This window comes from Dipodomys spectabilis, unplaced genomic scaffold, assembly GCF_019054845.1.
Source record: "Dipodomys spectabilis isolate Male_0828 unplaced genomic scaffold, ASM1905484v1 ptg000376l, whole genome shotgun sequence".
In the NCBI taxonomy this organism is placed as follows: Eukaryota; Metazoa; Chordata; class Mammalia; order Rodentia; family Heteromyidae; genus Dipodomys; species Dipodomys spectabilis.
This window is the reverse complement of record NW_024871053.1, coordinates 325,788-345,473: the sequence shown is the minus strand read 5'-3', so window position 1 is coordinate 345,473 and position 19,686 is coordinate 325,788. Positions and strand designations below refer to the sequence as shown.

At 37.5% G+C, this 19,686-nt stretch overlaps 1 non-coding gene across 1 annotated transcript; it reads right to left on the bottom strand.

The window, feature by feature from the left end:
- Nucleotides 1-16,692: 16,692 nt before the first annotated feature.
- LOC122096564 lies at nucleotides 16,693-16,798 on the bottom strand. Its single transcript, XR_006145339.1, has one exon. It is a non-coding gene; the product is annotated as a U6 spliceosomal RNA (small nuclear RNA).
- Nucleotides 16,799-19,686: the final 2,888 nt, after the last annotated feature.

Below are 19,686 nucleotides of genomic sequence, written 5' to 3'. Positions count from 1 at the left end.
TACTCATGGGAATAGGTTGTCATCCAGTTAAACAGAGTTATAGCTGTCATCCTATACTCAAGAAAATACACAATACATCAATGAATAAGACAGAAAATAAAGAGAATGACTACACCGAACACAAGATGTCGCCCACCCATGTTTGGAAATATAGATCCTCTGTTTAATTATGAATTCATGACTACATTGGCCCCAACCAGGGCTCCATCTCAAGATCCAGGAATGGCCTAACTCCTTAGTGGCTCACAGGCTGGTGTGCTCACCATGACCCATTCACCAATTGGGCCTGTGAGGCCTTGAGTTCAAATTCCAGCACTACCAAAAGATTTATTTTGATGTGAGAGGCCTATGGTTGCACATGTTTTCCTGTCTTGTGAATGTCCTAGGTCTTATTGAGACTGGAGAATGCTTTACAGGCAACACTATAGCCATGGGAATAGGTTGTCATGCATGTCAGCACAGTTATATCTGTCACCATAACAATAAAATACACAATACATCCATGAAAGAGACACAAAATAAAAAGAATACACTGAACTCAAGATGCATACCACACCTGTAGGTAAAGATAGATCCTATGTTTACAAAAGGTGTGCTTGCTCTTTTGTCCAGTGCTGGGGCTTCAAATCAAGCCCTGGGCCAGGCCTGACATTCTAATCTTCAAGGATGGTGACTTTCCCTTTCCCCCACAGTGCAACAGAGCTACCCAGACCTGAGTTCAAATCCTAGCACTGACAAAAGATTCATCCTGATGTCAGAAGCCAGTTGTTGCACATGTTTTCCTCTCCTGTGAATGTCCTGTATCTCAACTAGGATGAAGAATGCATAGGCAACCCTATAACCATGGGAACAGGTTGTTATCCATGTCAGCACAGCTATATCTGTAACCATTCTGAATAACATATATAATATTTCCATGAATTAGAGACAAAATAAGAAGAAATGCACCGAACACACGATGATGTCCACACATGTATGTCAATATATATCTTATGTTTAAATTATGAATTTATGACTATAGTGACCCCCCTGGGAATCAATGTCAGATCCTGGGAATGGACTAGCTCCTACATTGCTCACAGGTTGGTGTGTGCACCTTGATTTATTGGCCAATTGGTCCTGCTAGGCCCTGAGTTCACATCCCAGCACTAAAAAGTGGATCCTGGAGTAAGAAGCCAAGTGTGAAACTTGTTTTCCTTTTCCCTGAGAATCCTGGGTGTCAGTCATGATGGAGAACATTTCTACAAATATAGATGCTCTATGATAGGATATCATCAACGTTATAAACAGAATCGGTTTCATCATAGTAAAATCAACAGTAAATAAATGAATAAAACAAAAAATACAAGGAACAACCACACCAAACATGTATGGCCTGAACATCTATAGGTAAGTTCAAATCCTATCTTTACAATGTATTTAAATAGTATGTTTTCCAGGGCTGGGGCTTGAATTCAGGACTAGTGAACAGGTCTGTATTTCTTATCTTCAAGTACGGTGAGCTTCCCCTTCATCCACATTGTTGGAGATTTACCCAAATCCTGAGTTCAAATCCAAAGCTTGGAAGAATAAACAGTATGAATTGCAAGCCAGGGAGCTATTTTTTTTTCTCAGCATGGAGCTTGAACTCAGGTCATTGCATCTCTGCCGCAGCTTTGATTACCGTAGGCTGCGGTGCAGCCACTGGACCTACAGCTGCTCCTGGGATCCTATATCCCCAGGCCTTGCAGGGAAAGCAATGCACAGATAAAAAAGCCCTTTTTACATTTTCTTCCTTTGCATGGAGACCCTCCTGTGTCTGAATGACTCTATTGCAAAGGGTACTTCACCTTGCATTGCTGAAGGCTGGCAGACTATCAGGGAAGCCATAGGCCCACCTGGCAACATAGGCCCTTATTTTGAATCTACTTCCTGACACCAACCAATGGCAGGAGACAATAAGAAACTGGTTCCCAACCATAGGAATACCAAGGTCATGGGTGAATGAACTAATGGTGAATGAAGCTCCTATGTAATTAGACAGCATCATTTCAGAAGGCTGATTGATTTTATTATTTATGAACCATTAAAAGAATATTATTACTTTCAGGAATGAAATAATTTCAGGACACTGATTGATTTCATTAATTAAGGATTTAAACAATAACATTAATTACATAGACACATAATAAATACCCAGGAATTGGTAGGAATGTAGTCTATATAACTAAATAATGTATAAACATCTCTGGCACTCTATAAAGATATATATTTATTAGCGTACTGCCATATGCATGTCAATCTGTTCTTATTTTGTTAACCCCTGTGGCTCAATTTCATCTCCTGGGAACAGCCTGTCAGCTCAGTTTGCCCCAGGATGGCATGTTGACATTCATCCATTCATGAATTTGAGCTTATAGGCCATGAGTTCAGATGCCAGCATTCCCAAACAATGAATCTTAGAGTAAGAAGCTGATGGTGACACGTTTTACTTTTCTGTGAATGTCCTGGGTGTCAGGTATGAAGTGAAATACATATGCAGACCTACATCCTATGTAATCAATGTAGTCAATGCTCTATGTGCCATAATAGTCAATAAAATAAAAAGTCAATACATAAATACAACAAAAAATAAAATAACTACAGTGAATGCAATATGGAGTCATCATTTGTATATAAATATAAATCATATATGTAAATTGTACATGAATAGGATGTTTTCTAGTGGTGGGGATCGATTTCAGGCCTAAGGAACAGACTTGAATTTATTGACTTTAAGGAGGCAAGATTTCCTTTCCCACACAGTGCAACACAGTTACCCAAACCATGAGTTCAAATCCCAGTCCTGGCAGAAAAAAGGACACCTTTATAGTATCTGAGGCCCAATTCTTAGGTATTTCATTATGCCTCCATTTTATGAATGTGATTGTATAAATGATTAATAAAGTATCAACTAAAGTGGATCAGTGTCCTAAACTATAATTGTGTATAATTTTATCCTAGAATCATTCAAGAATTGCCCATTCAATCATGACATACATCACATTCCATTGGTAATCATATAGATAGGAATGAGTTTCTTAGGATCTCCTGCCATTTGAACATAGCAGGACCAGGATTCAAACTGTGGGCACCAGATTCCACCACTTCAGTCCAAGGATAGGGAACTCACAGGTCTGTGCAAGAACATCAGCAAGACCAATGATTAGGGAGGCACCAATGGCTCTCAACAGTTCTCCTTGATACTTACAAGGTTGTGATGGGAGGATCATGGTCAAAGTCACCCTAGGCAGGTAAGTCCTTGAGACCCCTGTCTAATTTCAGTGCCAACAATGCCAGAGGCCCTGTGGCTCTAGTGTGGAGTGCCAGTCTTGAGCAAAGGCAGGTCACAGACTGTGCCCAGATCCTGAGTTCAAGGTCCGGGACTGGAAACAAACAGACATACACAACAATCTGTGCAGCCATCCAGCTAAAGCAGGTTACCCTCTTGTCCCCAACTGAATTGGACAGAGTTCTCTGGGAAAAGGACTGGGGGAGCTGCTGTCATCTTGACTCCTCCCATGCTGCTTGCATCAGAGGATTCCGTCCACACCCCCATTCTTACATGGTTCTTTCTGACCAATGGGATACAAGAATGTTGAGGAAATAAGAGTTGGCTGAGTGGTGGGCAAGAGGGTCGAGGCGACTTCTGAGTATATTAGGAAATTGATGCACCTGACCCCTCCCTGAACCCTACACCCCTTCCCGCGGTGCCGGGTTTTAAACCACAGGTAATTGCACGCTGCCAGCCGGCCTAAGGCCCTGACCTGGTCCCTGCCCCTGGCCCTCTGCTCTGAGCCCATGTGTCTGCAATGCAACCATCATCGCAGTTCACCCTACGTGGAGCAGCCGCCAACAGCTTCTCCCAGCAGCACAGGTGAGTGGCCGCCCCAACACCACTCCCACCCAGGATCAAACACCCCTCTGGGGACACAATGACCCCCTTCTTGTTTCCTCTCCCTGGCTCTGAGGAGCCACATTGGGCATTTCTGAGATAGAGACTCAATATATGCTCAGGCTGGGCTGGATTGTGGTCCTCCTACCTGTGACAAGTATGCCCACTAGGCCTAGTCCTCTGTAGTTGGGATGTAGACATGCCACTCCATGGTCAGTCATAGGTTTAGATAGATTATCCCAAAATCTTAGTCCACAGCAGCTGATTCTTGACAGGTAAGTTTGGATAGATCCTCAACCATCTCCTCACAGGACAGTCATGAGGAAACAAGAGATGTATATAGAGGGCTCTCTGGAACATGGCTAGGCACAGAGGGAATGGCCTACAGATAAGGTTCTTGGCAATTCTGTGAGCATATAATAGGAAGATACCCGGAAAGTGCTCAAGTGAGGCCTGTTATTAATCATGCAACAACTGTGGGATTATGAGACAAAACATGGCTCTGTTTCATCATTACCCTATCCCAATGAGGAAGGGAATCCTTCACTGTGTTGAGTATTGCAGCTAGGGAAACCGAGGCACAGAGAAGCCAGGTGACATACTTTTGAATTCAAGTTCACAGGAAGCTTGGCATGACTTCTCTACCATCCTCCCTAGGACAATGGGTGCTATTCAGTCCACTTCCTGTGGTGGAAAGTCCACTTCTTGTCAGTCCACTTCTTGAACTCTAGGCCTGGGCGCTGTTCTCAAGCTCCTCAGCACAAAGCTAGCACTCTACCAGTTGAGCCCAAAGCACCACATCCAGTTTTCTGGTGGTTCTTTGGAGATAAGAGTCTCACAGACATTCCTGCCCGGGCTGGCTATGAACCACGATCCTCATATCTCAGCCTCCTTTATAGTTAAGATTAGAGTTCTGAGCCACCGGCAGCCGGCTTAAGTGTAATTCTGACTTTCTCTCTCTCTCACAGGAACTGGTTGAATGGGTGCTGGAAGAGGTGGCCCAGCGTCCCCATGTGGCTGGAACCCAACGTGGCCCTCTCATTCAGGAGTTAGGCTGTGTGTCAGGAGCTGTCTCGCTCAGCCTGTTGAAACAATTCCATGAGGTAAGCCCCTCTGTGCCCTGGCTAGACTGTGACAGTTATTCATTGTCCATCCAGTCTTACTGGACTTATTTTATTGTATTTTTGTCTACATCATTTTCTAGTACTTGGCCAAAATTATGATACATAATTATGGAATGAAAATGTAATGCCATTCTAAGAAAATCATTTAGGGCTCTGGTGGCTTTATGGTATGGTGATTTTCTAGCATGCCTGAAACCCTAGGTTCAATTTTTCAGTAACACATAAACAGAAAAACACTGGAAGTGGTGCTGTGCTTCAAGTGGTAGAGTGCTAGCCTTGAGAAAAGAGAAAAAAAAATAAAAAAGCTCAGGAATAATTCCCTAGCCCTGAATTTAAGCCCTGTATTGGCAAAAAACAAACAAACAAATTTAGTTAGTAAATGCAAAATAAAGAACCCATACTTGGAATATATTATTGCTCCTTGCATATTGACAACTGACAATAGTCCTTAATTCATGTACTTTATTTATATTAGGATACTGTGTTGAAAAAAAATGTTTTGTTCATTAGGTCACAGCAATTAATGCCAGGAATGTGCTTGGATGTCAGGTGAAGTTTAATTCTGGAAATTCAAAGATTCCAGGATTTTGTGTGGTCTGTGCTAATCAGAAAGGAAAAGGTAATCTAAGTGAGATTTGGAGATCTTTGTGGCCAGTCATGGCACCAAAAATTCAGATACTAATTAACATTTGTGACAGAAGAGAAGGAATAACTCCAGATGGAAGGAATAAATAATAGTAAATAAGGTATACCAGAAACTGGTCTAGAGAACCATTTTTGGTTATTGAAGAACTAGTTATCAACTAGGCTTATTCCTCATTGCCTTTAGCACTCGAAATCTCTTAGGCTAGTTCTTAATATCTGTGTGATAAATGCATTTCATTCTATGCTGTTCTTTCATACTTGATCATCTCCTTTGCTTTCTAAAAATCTCAGTATTTCTGTATTTTTCTATGAACATTTTCTGTTACTAAATACACCTATACAGATGGCAGAGGATGCTAATGTAAAGGTCCCATAGCTCATGAGTCATTAATGTAACAACATGGAAAAGGAGGACATATTTATTATTACCTCAATTTTTCTGAAAAGCTGCAATGTCATCATTTGGTTAAATTTTCCATTTTTTGTTTACATGGTATCATTCAGTGCAGCTAAATGCAAATATGAGCTGGGTGCTGGTGGTTCATGACTGTAATCCTACCTACTCAGGAGGCTGAGACCAGAGGATTGTGGTTCAAAGCCAGCTTGCTCAGAAAAGTCCATGTGACACTTACCTTCAATTAACCACCAGAAACCTGGAAGTGGTGCTATAACTAAAGTGGTAGAGCACTCAACTTGAGCTGAAGAGCTAAGGGACAACATCCAGGATCAGAGTTCAAGCCCCACGACCAACAAAAAAGTGAAATATGACTTTAAGTTTCCCCAAAAAGAAAGACAAGATCAATAATCTTCCCAAGCTGAAAAAATAATTCCAAAAGGATTGAGTGCACCTACTTTTGCTGAGTTAAGTTATAGCTTTTTGCTGGGCATATACTCTTCTTTTAAATATTGTCAAATATTAGCTTTATAATAAACTTCATCTAATATTTCTCTTTTCAAAAGAGAAGTCCATACAGTTGATGTCACTTGGGTTTCTTACTATCTTGGTTCAAAGCCAACCCAGGCAGGACAGTCTGTAAAATTCTTATCTCTAATTAAACACCAAAAAACCAGGAGTGGAGTACTAGTTCAAGCAGTAGAGTACTAGCTTTGGGGGCAGGTTGGCACACGTTGTTCTGGCACAGGGTCCAGCCTCTGGGTTCCAGCCCCAGAACCAGCACACATTAAACAAACAAGCAAACAACAAAAAAACCAGGTATTTCTTTGGGACACTCCTTAAAGGAGTACTGGTCTGAGAAGATGATCCTTTTGCTGATCATACTCACTGGATTCTGCTTGTTTGGAATCCTTATTACTCTGGAGATCTCAGGGCCAGACTAAAGGAATTGATAACTGACTCCTGCAACAAGAGAATCATCTCAGGGGTGAAATATCCATCCATAAGACACTTTAAAACCTCCATGTCTTTGTTTCTTTGCAATAGAACATTTTTAAAACAATGTTATTTCCTTTTGCTCTATGGCACTTTATTTCTTTTTGTAATACTCTCAACTTGAAGTTTACAGAACAGTTTTATATGAGTAAAGAACACACTTGAAAAAGTCAGGGACAGTTTCCATCAAGCCTTGGGATTCTTTTCTTGTATAGTGAAAAGGAAAGCTCAAGTTGACTGGAACTTTGCCATTCCTCTATGCTCCATTCTTCTCCTGGGATCAGTTTCCACATCCAGTAACAGTTACTTCCAGTAGCAAGCAATGGTTCTGCTTGAGGTATAATGAATGTTTTCTGGCTACACTGAAATAACACAAGGACACTTTTGGACCTGAGGTAACAAGTGTTTCAGAGACTATTTAATAAAGAGAAAATATGAAATTTATATTGCTTGTAAATACATTATCCATGAGTACATTGAGTTCAAACTTTGTAAGTTCTCTGTAAATTAAGGTAAATTTTAAATGGGAAGAAGGTTCTCAGATCATTCTTTTTGTGAGGGTATGTGTTGCACATTATTTCCAAAGTGTACATGAATTAACAGTAAGACAAACAATAGTAATAAAAGGGGAAAGAGAAGTTCTGTGTTTAAGTATAAGGGTTCAATGTACAATAGAAGACTCTACAAATAAAATGACATTGATACAATAAAGCCAAGTCCAGTATGTAGATTTATGGGAGTGATATAGAGAAAACATTACTCCTAAGTGGAACACGAAGTATGAGGCCATTCTTTTTCTAAATCACGCTTGCTAATCACACAACTTTATAGAAAGTAGAATGGAAGAATAATTCTGGTTCCAATGCAAGTCAGGTATAAGAGCATGGACTTAACTGGATAAAAAGTCCATCTTGAGAGAGCAAGGATTATACTAGAAATGAACTGTTGGCTAAGGTGTTATTTCTTTTTCTTTTTCACTTTTTTTTTGGTTGGTGATGTTCTTGGCACTTGAACTCTGGGCCTGGGCACTGTCCCTCTGCTATTCAGCTCAAGGTTAATGCTCTACCACTTGAGCCACAATGCCACTTCCAGTTTTCTTGTAGTTAATTTGCGAAAAGAATCCCTGAGACTTCCCACTTGGGCTGGCTTTGATCCCCAATTCTCAGATCTCACCACCACCCAGCATAAGATCACATTTCTAACAGTGTACACTCAGGATGTGTAATGTCTATGTTCATCTATCTTTATATGAATTCTTGAGTTAAAAGTCTGGGCTACAGTTTAGACTTTACACTCACAAAAATATTTGTAGTTTAAAAGTAGATACTCCTGGAGAAATAAAACCTAAGAATGTAAAGGAGTCTGGGAAGTTCAGTTTGCATCCAGCTGGGGCAGAACAGTCTTTGCAACAGTAACTATAATTAAGCAGCCAAAACTTGGATTGGAACAATGACTCAGGTGATGGAATACCAGTCATGATCAAGATTGCTTGAGACTTTTGGATACATACATACAAACATACACATACACACAGAGACACTTACATGTGCACAACCAAATACACAAATGAAACAACTCTCAGAATATGTAGAAAAATTAGAAAACAATAGAAAATATGTCCTGGGTAATACTAGAATCAAGTGATAATTTTTAATATTAGAAAGTCTCAAGTTAACTTTCTTCAAAATTGTTTGAGAATATTACATAGGTAGGGGCCAGAGATAGTAAGAGAGTCAAGTAATCATTATTAAAGGGATCAGATCCATGGAAGAAAGAATCAGAAACCCCTGCAGGTGCATCTGAAAATACTCATATACTGTGTCAAATTTTAGAACATATTTGAAAATAGTACATGAACAGTATCAGCAGTTTAGTGGATAATATCTCTGGAGAAGTTCAGAATTGCTAATCTGTATCTAGATTAAATAAACCAAGAAACTATGGCAGGGCAATGGGATACATGCCTTCTAGCATTCAGACTAAGACAGGAGATTAGAGAGTGGAATTACATAGTGATACCTTCCCTGGACCAGGTAGTATAATTTTGTCTTAATAAAACAAACTAGACAAGAAAGGAATACACAGTCATACACACACACACACACACACACACACACACACACACACTCACACACACACACACACACACACACACACACAGACACACACACACACACACACACACTGGAATTCTATTCAACCATCAGAAAGGATGACTTTTCACCAGTCTTATGGAAAATGAAAGGCTTGGGAACTTTGTACTAAGAGAAAAGAGAAAGGAATGCAGACTCAGAGCAATATAGGTTTCATGGATTCATTCATGGTAACTAGAAGGTATCCACAAACCTACAAGTAAACAAGACAGATTCTACCTCGTCCCAATTAAAACGGCCATTATCTAGAAAAGTAACAATAGTAAATGCTGGCAGGGATGTAGCCAAATGGGAGCTCTATTACACTCTTGGTGTGAAATTAAACTTGTTCAACCGCTGTGGAATGCAGTATGGAGTTTCCTGAAAAGACTAAACATAGATCTCTCTTAAGACCCAGTAATTTCCCTCTTCGGCACTAATCCAATAAATAACAAACAAGGTCACATTTAAGCTACCAGCAAAACCATGTTCAGGGGCCAGGCCCAGAATTCATTGACTGGAAAAAAGTTACCGCTGCTGGTATTTGTTTCTGCAAATATGAAACTTTTGACAAAAGATACCAAATCATTCTATTTGCAGTAGCTAGGATAGGACTTAAATGTAGTGGGTGATAAAATGCTTCTTTGGTGAATGTTAGGAAGAGTTAGACAGTCCAAGAAAATTGAGACTTTTTGTTGTTGTTCAGGGGGCTTGAAGTCTGGGAAGGGATAGTAGGGGGAAAACAAAGGTGGGGGTAAAAATGCTCAATAAGAAATGTACTCATTACCTTACTTATGTAACTGTAACCCTTCTGCACAGGATCTTTACAATAAAAATGTGTATTAAAAAGATACAAGGAAAGCTTCTGTACTGAAAGGAAGTTGTATTTGTCACTCAATATCAGTAACGTATTGGTTTAAGGACCACAGGTATATTAAAACTTTGGATACTCAAATTCTCTACATGAACACAGTATATTATTTACATTAGAATCTGCCCACAACCTAGTGCAGTGTGATTGCTATGAAACTTTTACTACATTACGTTTGTAATGAACAATAAAATCATATGCACTATCAAATGATACAATTTTTTCAGATTATTATTCTATTGTGAAAATACCATACACAAAGGGTTCATGGGCAAGGTAATGAGTATATTTCTTATCAAGCATTGTTGCCTCCTCCTTTGTTTCCTATTCCCATCCCTTCCCATCTCCCATCCCCCCTGCTCTCCCCTCCTACGTATTACTCCCCCCAGCCAAACTTGTAAAGTTCATTTTTCAACATAAACTCTTGTACATCTCATTGTTGCAATGGGTCCACCTGTATCCCTATTTAAACAATTTGTTTTTCCCTTCCCCTCCACAAATTATGCCAACATCAAATACAGTGAAAGAAGGGGTTATACTGTGGGGGAGGGACATACAAACCAACAAAGAAATCCTCTTATAAATATGTTGGAAACAATCACAAGAAAGGAAAAACATTTGAATCCTTACCTTGGGGTTCATTTCCCCTAGCATCAACTTATCTGAACATTTCTGCTTGTCTCAGACATATATTAGTTATTGCAAATAAGGGAAACCATGGGACCTCTGTTTCTTTGGGCCTGGCTTACTTCACTTAATATAATTTTTTCCAAGTCTTTCCATTTCCTAACAAATGGGGCAATGACATTCTTTCTGATAGAGACATAGAATTCCATTGTGTATATATACTACATTTTCTTGATCCACTCATCTACTGAGGGGCATCTGGGCTGGTTCCATATCTTAGCTATGGTAAATAACGCTGCAATAAACATAGTTGTGCTGGCAGCTTTAGTATGGTCTTGTTTGTAAACATTTGGGTAAATGCCCAAAAGTGGGATTGCTGGGTCTTCTCAATTTTACAATTCATGAAATATAATATTAAAATTAGTTTCACTTTTTCTTTCTATTGCTGCGGAAATTAAAATTATGTATTAAACATTCAATATTAAAAAAATCAACAATAAGTAACCTATTATTCAAATGATATACTATTAAACTGTGATTTGAATTATAGTTCTAACAAACTATGATGTAAACAACATTTAATAGAACTATGAGTAGTATTTTTTAAACTTACCATATTGTTATTTGTTACCTAATTGTGTCATTTGTTATTCTTAGTCTTAGTCATTTCTTCATCTCAATGGTTTAGTTTTCTATTTTATCTTTATTGGTTTGCTAATTATGCATTTTGTTTTCCCTTTTTAGTGACTGACATGAGGCTCAAAATATGTATGCTAGTTTATTACTTCCTATGTAAAAGTAAAATTACTGCTCTCCACAGCTGTTTCACTAAACTATACTACAGTATTTCGCTCACTCCTATCTCCTGTATTGAGGCTCTCATATATTTTATTTTATTTTTTATTTAAATTTTATGGTCAAGGTAATATACAGAGGGTTTATAGTTACATAAGGAAGGTAATGAATTCATTTCTTTTCTAACTTGTTTCCCCTTCCCCAATTTTATCCCTCTTCAATCCCAAAGTCCACCCCAAGATTATTTCCAACATATTATCTTGTGAGTATCACTGTTGCATAGGTTTCCCCTTTGTCTTTTGTCTCACCATTTTGTTTTTGCCCCTTTCCCTTCCCCAGTTCAGACCAACATATTTACAATACCCAGAGTATCAAAATCAACTACAGTGACTTCAGGCAACCATGGGGGGGGGGGGCGGATACAAAAGGATAAAAAGAAATCACGTAGTACATTAAGAACAACAACAACAAAGAACATGTCTTGGAGTTCATTTCACTTGGAATCACGTTATGCGGTCATATATACATAGCTATTGAGCTATTCTGCTCATCTACTAAGATTATCCTTGATGTACACAATAATGCTCCTCTATTATCCAGTAATCCCACTACTGATCATTTAACCAGGTGACCACAAAAAAAGCCACACTAAAGCCACCAGCACAATTACGTTTATCACAGTAGAACTTACCATATCTAAGATAGGGAATCAACACAGATACCCCTCAGTGAATTAATGGGTCAAGAAAATGACACACACACACACACACACACACACACACACACACACACAGTTACACATACATGGGATACTATGCTTTCATCAGAAAGAAAGGTAACACCTCATTTTTAAGGAACTGGAAGAACTTGGAAAAAATCATATTAATTGAAGTAAGCCAGATTTAAAGAAACATAGGTCTCATGGTTTCCTTTATTTGTAATAATCAATTTACATCAAGGATAATCTCATGTATTTTATTTCAACATTTTCTTCTATGGTGAGCATGCAACATACTTGCTATATTGTTTGCTATTATTTCTGCAAACAGGCAGGTTTATTTAAAGAATTACATTCATCTTATACATTACTTAAGAAAGAACAACTAAAATAACAACCCCTACTAGGAAGAACAACTCCTACTTAATTAGCTTCATTCCTATGTAAGGCCAGTGTTGTCCCCTGTATCCTTATGTTGTACATTACAACTCTATACCTGTTCATCCTGTATATCTACTATCTTCTACATTGTGACCTGAATGCCCCAAGAGTTACACTCTGGTTTATTTTTTTTCAGAATTTCTCTCTTAATGTTTGATGTTGGTTTGTGTGTGTGTGTGTGTGTGTGTGTGTGTGTGTGTGTGTGTGTGTGTGTGTGTGTGTGTGTGTTTGTGTGTGTGTGTGTGTGTTTGTGTGTGTGTTTACAAAAATCAGAAGACAACATTTTTGTTCATGTATAATACATCTTCCAGGTCATTGTAAGTTGTGGCTAAAGGGAGAAGTCTCTTGCTATTTTAAGGATGAAACAGAAAAAGATATTTTTGCTGGTACCACAGATGCTTTATTTCTCTGTACTTGAACACTGAACTTTGATTTATATCTTGGCTGTTGTGAATAATATGAATAACAATGAACTACAGATAGATTTACGAGTTACCCCGAGAAAAATAATCACATGATTGGTGGGTCAGATGATATTTCAACTTTGGATTTCTTTAGAAATCTGCATACTACTTTCTACAACCAGAATACTAACCTGTATTTTGACCAAGACTGTAGAAAATTTCCTTTTATCCACACTCTCACTAACAATATTACCTTTTATTCAAAAGGTAATAAAGGGCAGGTTTTTACTATCTGCAGTACCCAAGACTGGCCTTAGACTTAAATCCAACCTTTAAATGATTGGAATTACAAGCCTTTACCACCACACCTGGTTCCTTTGAGTGTTTTTGGTAAGAGTTATAATAGTTTTGATGTAGTATCATAGTAATTTTGAATTACATTTCTCTAATGACTTCTACTCACAAAGCATTAAGCCAGCATAGAAGTTGTATTAAACACAACTTTGTAAACCCAGTGTCGATTTTCAGGGCTTTATGGAGAACATGTCTATCAAGTTTTTTGTCAATCTCATCTTTAATTTCTCTATACAAAGTCAATAATTAATTCAAGGTAGTAGAAAGGAAAAAAATTAAGCAACTCCTACCACTTTTCAATTTTCAATAACATGATATTGCTTAATTATTTTCTGTTTACACTTGAGAATATATAACTCAATTTAGACCTTTTACAAGGTTGTATGTATTTTATTTATTTTACCTTGCTTGTTCTTTCCAAAGCCTGCGTGTCTAATTTCCCTTGGTTTCTTTCAGTTTCAAGAAGTTCAGATTTCAAACTGAAGAATAAATGGAAGGAAGCAAACAAAAAAATATACAGTTCCTCTCAACTGATGATGCCTCTACAAGAATGAAGAAAGAGTTCTAAGGTCCTATGATAAGACATCAAAAAGAATTCATTCTTCTAGGACTTTCTTATCTTTGTGATGTAACTTAAATGATCTAAACCACAATATTATTGCTCAGATAATTTTGTATTATCAGTTTTGCACATTTTCATATGGACTTCACCTCAGTCTACAACATTCCTTGATTATTCTGTCCCTAATATTTTTACACTATCAAGACCTAAGATAACTAGTTTGATTTACAGCATAGGAAGTTATCCATCTGGCTTCCTTGGAATCAGAGCATGGTCAATAGATAACATTACTTCTGGTTGTTCACTACATGTAATGGTTTCTTTAATACTTATCGTATTCTATTTATTATTATTTTTTTAAAAAAACAGTTGGCTAAACTCAAAGCTCATTCATAGAAGTTTATGTTAAGTATTTCACAAGTTTTATTTCCCTTAATTCTTTTGTTTTTTTGGGGGGGTCCGGTCGTGGGGTCTGAAGTCTGGGCCTGGGTGCTGTCCCTCAGCTCTTCAGCTCAAGGCTAGCGCTCTACCACTTGAGCCACAGCACAACTTCCGGTTTTTTCTTTTTGCTTATGTGTGCTGAGGAATCGAACCCAGGGCCTCAGGCATGCAAGGCAAGCGCTCTAGCACTGATCCACCTTCCCAGACCCCTTAATTCTTAAGATAACATTTGCTATAATGCTAATGTTATTACCATTTTAGTGTTGGGAAAAATTGTAATTAAAGACAGTGAGAGCATGGCCCAAAGACACACTGTGAGGAAGGAAATGAGTCAAAGTTTCCAAAAGTCTTTCAGCAATACAAAAAATGTGGGTAAAATCTCTCCATTCTCTTACACTCTCAATTCAATATTCATATTGTCCAAGAAATAGTAGCATAGCAATTATTGCCCATGGTTATTATTTTCTGTTACATTTTGTCTTCAACACAGACTGTGTTGGTGATATTGGGTTATCATGCACAAAGCTGAGCTTACAAGAGAGGCAATTTTTTGGGGGGAGGGCGTCCAGTCGTGGGGCCTAAACTCTGGACCTGAGCACTGTCCCTCAGCTCTTTACGTCATGACTAGCACTCTAACACTTGAGCCACAGTGCCACTTCTGGCTTTCTTTTTCTACTTATGTGGTGCTGAGGAATTGAACCCAGGGCATCATGCATGCAAGGTAAGCGCTCTACCACTGAGCCACCTTCCCAGCCCTGGGCAAATTTCTTTTGTCCCACAGTTCCAGTTTCCTTTTTTAAAAGTACTAAAACATTTAAATATAATCACTTACTTTTTTATGAATCCAAAACCGAAAAAATTCACACATAATCACTCCAAATTGCTTTAAAAGTAGGAGATAATGAAACAGGCCCTGTGAAGTAAATTTTCTTCTACTTTTAAAGTAATTCTGTAAGCTATGTCTTGATTGGTCACATCTGTAATCCTAACTGAGATCTGTGGATAACAGTTGGAAACCAATCAGGGCAACATAAATTCATGAGATTATTTTTCAAAAATTGTAATGAACCAGCAAAGGCCCAGGAATGGAGATGTAGCTCATATATTAGATCAGCAATCTAGAAAGGATAGGCCTGGCCAGACCTTGAAACTCTGATTTCAAATTCTGAGCATACTAACACACATGCAAGTTTGTGTGCATGCATGCGCGTGCACACACACACATTTATTCAAAATCCTTCATATCAGTGTTTCGCATTAATTTCTTTGTTAAAAATATTTTATGAGTAAAATAAAGGAAATAAACTCTTCCCTCTCCGAATATTTTTGTACGTTTTTTATGTAAAAATACTGTACAGAGGAGTCACATTTACATGAGCAAGGTAATGAGTACATTTCCTAACAAGCATTGTTAGCTCCTCCTTTATTTTTCCCCTACCATCACTTCCCTCGCACCTCCGCAAGTACACTCCCTTCTTCCCTTCCCCAGCCTAAATTGTTCATTTTTTTTAACATAGTGTCTTGTGCATCTCATTGTTTCAATGGGTCAACCTGTATCCCTATTTAAACATTTTGTTTTTTTCCTTCCCCTCTCCAAATTAGAGGAGCGTATATACAAGGTGTAGGTGCACCAACTTCAAATACAGTGAAAACAAGGGTTATAGCATAGGGGAGGAACATATAAAGAAACAAAAAAAATCACATCACACATTATAAGTACGTTAGAAACAATAGCAATAAAGAAAAAAAAAACACTTGTGTTCCTATCTTGAGGTTCATTTTCTTTAACTTCATCTTATTTGGTCATATGCAGATAGCTTTTGACCTTTTCTGCTTATCCCAGACATATATTAGTTATTGAAAATTAGGGAAACCATGGGACCTATGTTTCTTTGGCCCTAGTTAGTTCACTTAATTTTTTCCAAGTCTTTTGATTTCTTAACAAATTGGACAATGCTATTCTTTCTGATGGAGGCATAGAATTCCATTGTGTATATATACCACATATCCATTCATCTGCTGGGGGGCATCGGGGTTGGTTCCATATCTTAGCTATCTTAAATAATGCTGCAATGAACATAGTTATGCTAGTAGCTTTAGTATGGTCTTGTTTGTGATCATTTGGGTAAATGTCCAAAAGTGGGATTGCTGGGTCATAGGGAAGCTCTATGTGGAGTCTTTTGAGGAACCTCCATACTGCTTTCCAAAGTGGCTGAACAAGTTTACACTCCCCCAACCATGCAGTACTGTTCCCTTGTGATCACATCCCCTCCAGCATCTGCTGGAATGCTTCAGGAATTTGCCTGTCATCCTTATGCAGGGGCATGCTAATCTTCTCTGTATTTTTCCAATATTAGTGTACGTGATGCTGAATTGAGCACAGAAAACTTTTTATATATAAAGTGTAATTGATTTTATTAAACTATATAATTCAACAAAAAATACGTTTAAAAGAATCGTCGTGAACTTTTAGAAACATGTATTCCTTACATAAGCACACATTTAAGAATAAAGTCAAGATTGACATGTCAAAAACAAAATAATCCCAGATATTTGTTGTTCAAGATATGTGTAGGAGAAGGAATGCAATTATTCTATACAAGGCAACTGTCCTAATGAACACAGCAGCAAGTGTTAAGATTTGATAAAACTTTTAATGTTTTAAACATATTTAATTTTGGGAATTTACTTACATATGCAAAAACTAGGACTGTTTGTCAGGTCATAATACTTTTCTATAAAGTTTTTAAGATTTATGGTAGCAGACATATACTACTAATTATGTACATTTCAGAGTTTATAGAAACTTTACTAATGAGAAGTTGCAAAGTCTTTGTGTAAAGGAACAGAATAAAGAGTTAAGACTTTGTTAACTACAGTTTCTGTTAAAACAATAGGGCTTCCTTACTTTATATGTTAGCGAGGAACAAATGATGATATAAGCCATGTACAAATGATGAGATGAGCCATAAATAGTAATCTTAGTGGGTAACTTTAAAGACTGCACATAGTCTATAAAACTCTTGTTGAGCATCATAATCTTAGTCAGTTTTAAATGTACAGGAATATGAGAAAATAGTAAAATCTAATAGGTAGTACCTTTCAAATACTGAAAACACTGGTAATTGTTTTGTTTTTTATTTTATTAATCATTAATATTTAATTATTGGTTTTTCTTATTTGTAGTATTGTTTTCCTTGTTGTACTATAATACTATTTTTTGTAAGTCCTCATTAGGAGGTACTTTGAGAAGGTTACTGGGATGGCCAAATCACTTTTATAGGAGCATGAGAATTTACAAAGAGGAAAATTAAGAACAAAATATTTATTTAAAAAAATGATGAAGTAGAGTCTGAATCAGGAGTGTTGAAAAATGTCCATACCTAAAATCTTAGCCCTAGGATGAAGCAGCAGTATTACAGAGTTGAGGCCACAAAAGTGAGACTGTGTTTTTTTTTTATTTTGATTTTGTTGGTCATGGGGCTTGAACACTGGGGCCTGGGTGCTGTCCCTCAGCTTAAAGCTAGCATTACCACTTGAGACAAAGCACCACTCCATCTTTTTGTGCTTATGTGGTGCTGCTGAGGACTCAAACCCACGGCCTCATGCATGCAAGGCAAACACTCTACAACTGAGCCATCTTCCCTGCACCTGAGATAACTGTGTTTAAAAAAAATCATCTAAACAACATTTGCTTTCTGCTTTGGGTTGTATAATGAAATATATGAATATCTTTTGATGTTTTTGTGAATTGTCGTACTTCTAAATTTATACTCACTTCAGCCACTTTATCCTTTTCAAAGTCATGAAATATCTCTGAGAGTTTGCTTCTGTGAAGATTGTTTTTGCATTTATAATTTCTTCTGAATCATTTTTATTTTTTGTCAAAATGACTTTATATTTCATGTTGATGGTTTATCATACATCAAATACCTTTAAATGTACATGAAGAGTCTGAAGATCGCAAAATAATTATTCTCATACAGCTCTTGTTTAGCTGTTATGCACTTTCAGCATTATGATATTTCTCTCTCTTTAACTCTCTCTCATTTCCTCTCTTTCTCTTTCATGCTCCATGTCTGCTACTTAGAATTTCTGCTGGTCTACTATAATCCTACAGAATCCACTGGTTTTGTGGGAACATGAGAGGGACCATCAGTTACCCTTACATTTCTTAAGAATTATAACAGTGACATGATATTATTCTTTTCTATTCTAAATGGCAAAAAACCAGATCTAGGAATTCCTTTTCACTTTTATACTATTATAAATTTTATCTCATAGGAATCATTGGGACGGATAGGATACTTTTAACCTCTGACCTATAAGTTCTTTTTCTTTTACAAACGAAACTTTTTTATTATCAGTAAGTAACTACATGTAATGAAAACAAAGCTATCCTATGAAAAGTAGGCCGAAGTTGTTCACAAGGATGGGGGGAAGTGAGCACAAAGGATGCCCGTCATAGAGCACAGATCCTCAGAGCAGTTTATCATGTACACTTTGTGAGAATGAAATGTGCTGGGATGTATAAATTAAATCACTGAACAACTGATATATATATATACAAATATATTTATATATATATTTATTTATATATGCATATATGTCTGTATATGCCCTTATACATGTACAATGCATGTTATTATACACACAAATACACACATACATATATACATGTACACATGCACACAAGGAGAAAGACATAGATACAGCCAACACTAGTTTCACTACTTGCTGAATATGCCTTAGAGGGAATGCTTGGAACAAAATAATGTTGAAGATACGTTTGTCTCCAAAAGTTCTTTTACCACTCCTCTTATCTCTTAAAGCTGGTAGGTTTTGCTAGATTCAACTTGTAAAATGCAATACAAGTGACAGCAAGTCACTCAGAAATCTCAGTAAGTAAAAATCATATGGTGTCTCCCTGCTCCCAACAGAATGGTTGCTCTTGTAGACCTTCTCAACAACCAAAGTAGATGGAGAATACCCTGGAAAAGAATAAAGTTCTATGGACTTAAATGGCATCCAACAGCCAGCATCAATTCCTAAGCAGATGAGTGAGTCCTCAGAAGTTTGGAGCTTAGGTCAACATTTAACCAACCCATGTGAAAAGTCTTATGTGAGAAATGCTGACTGAGGTCTTGCTGATTTCCTGGCCAAGAAAATAAGAAAGTATTTTTAATATATTAAAATTTGAGAATAATTTGTAACCTGTCTATAAATGTGTAGAACACTATTATATCAACTCAAAAAAATGATGTGGGAA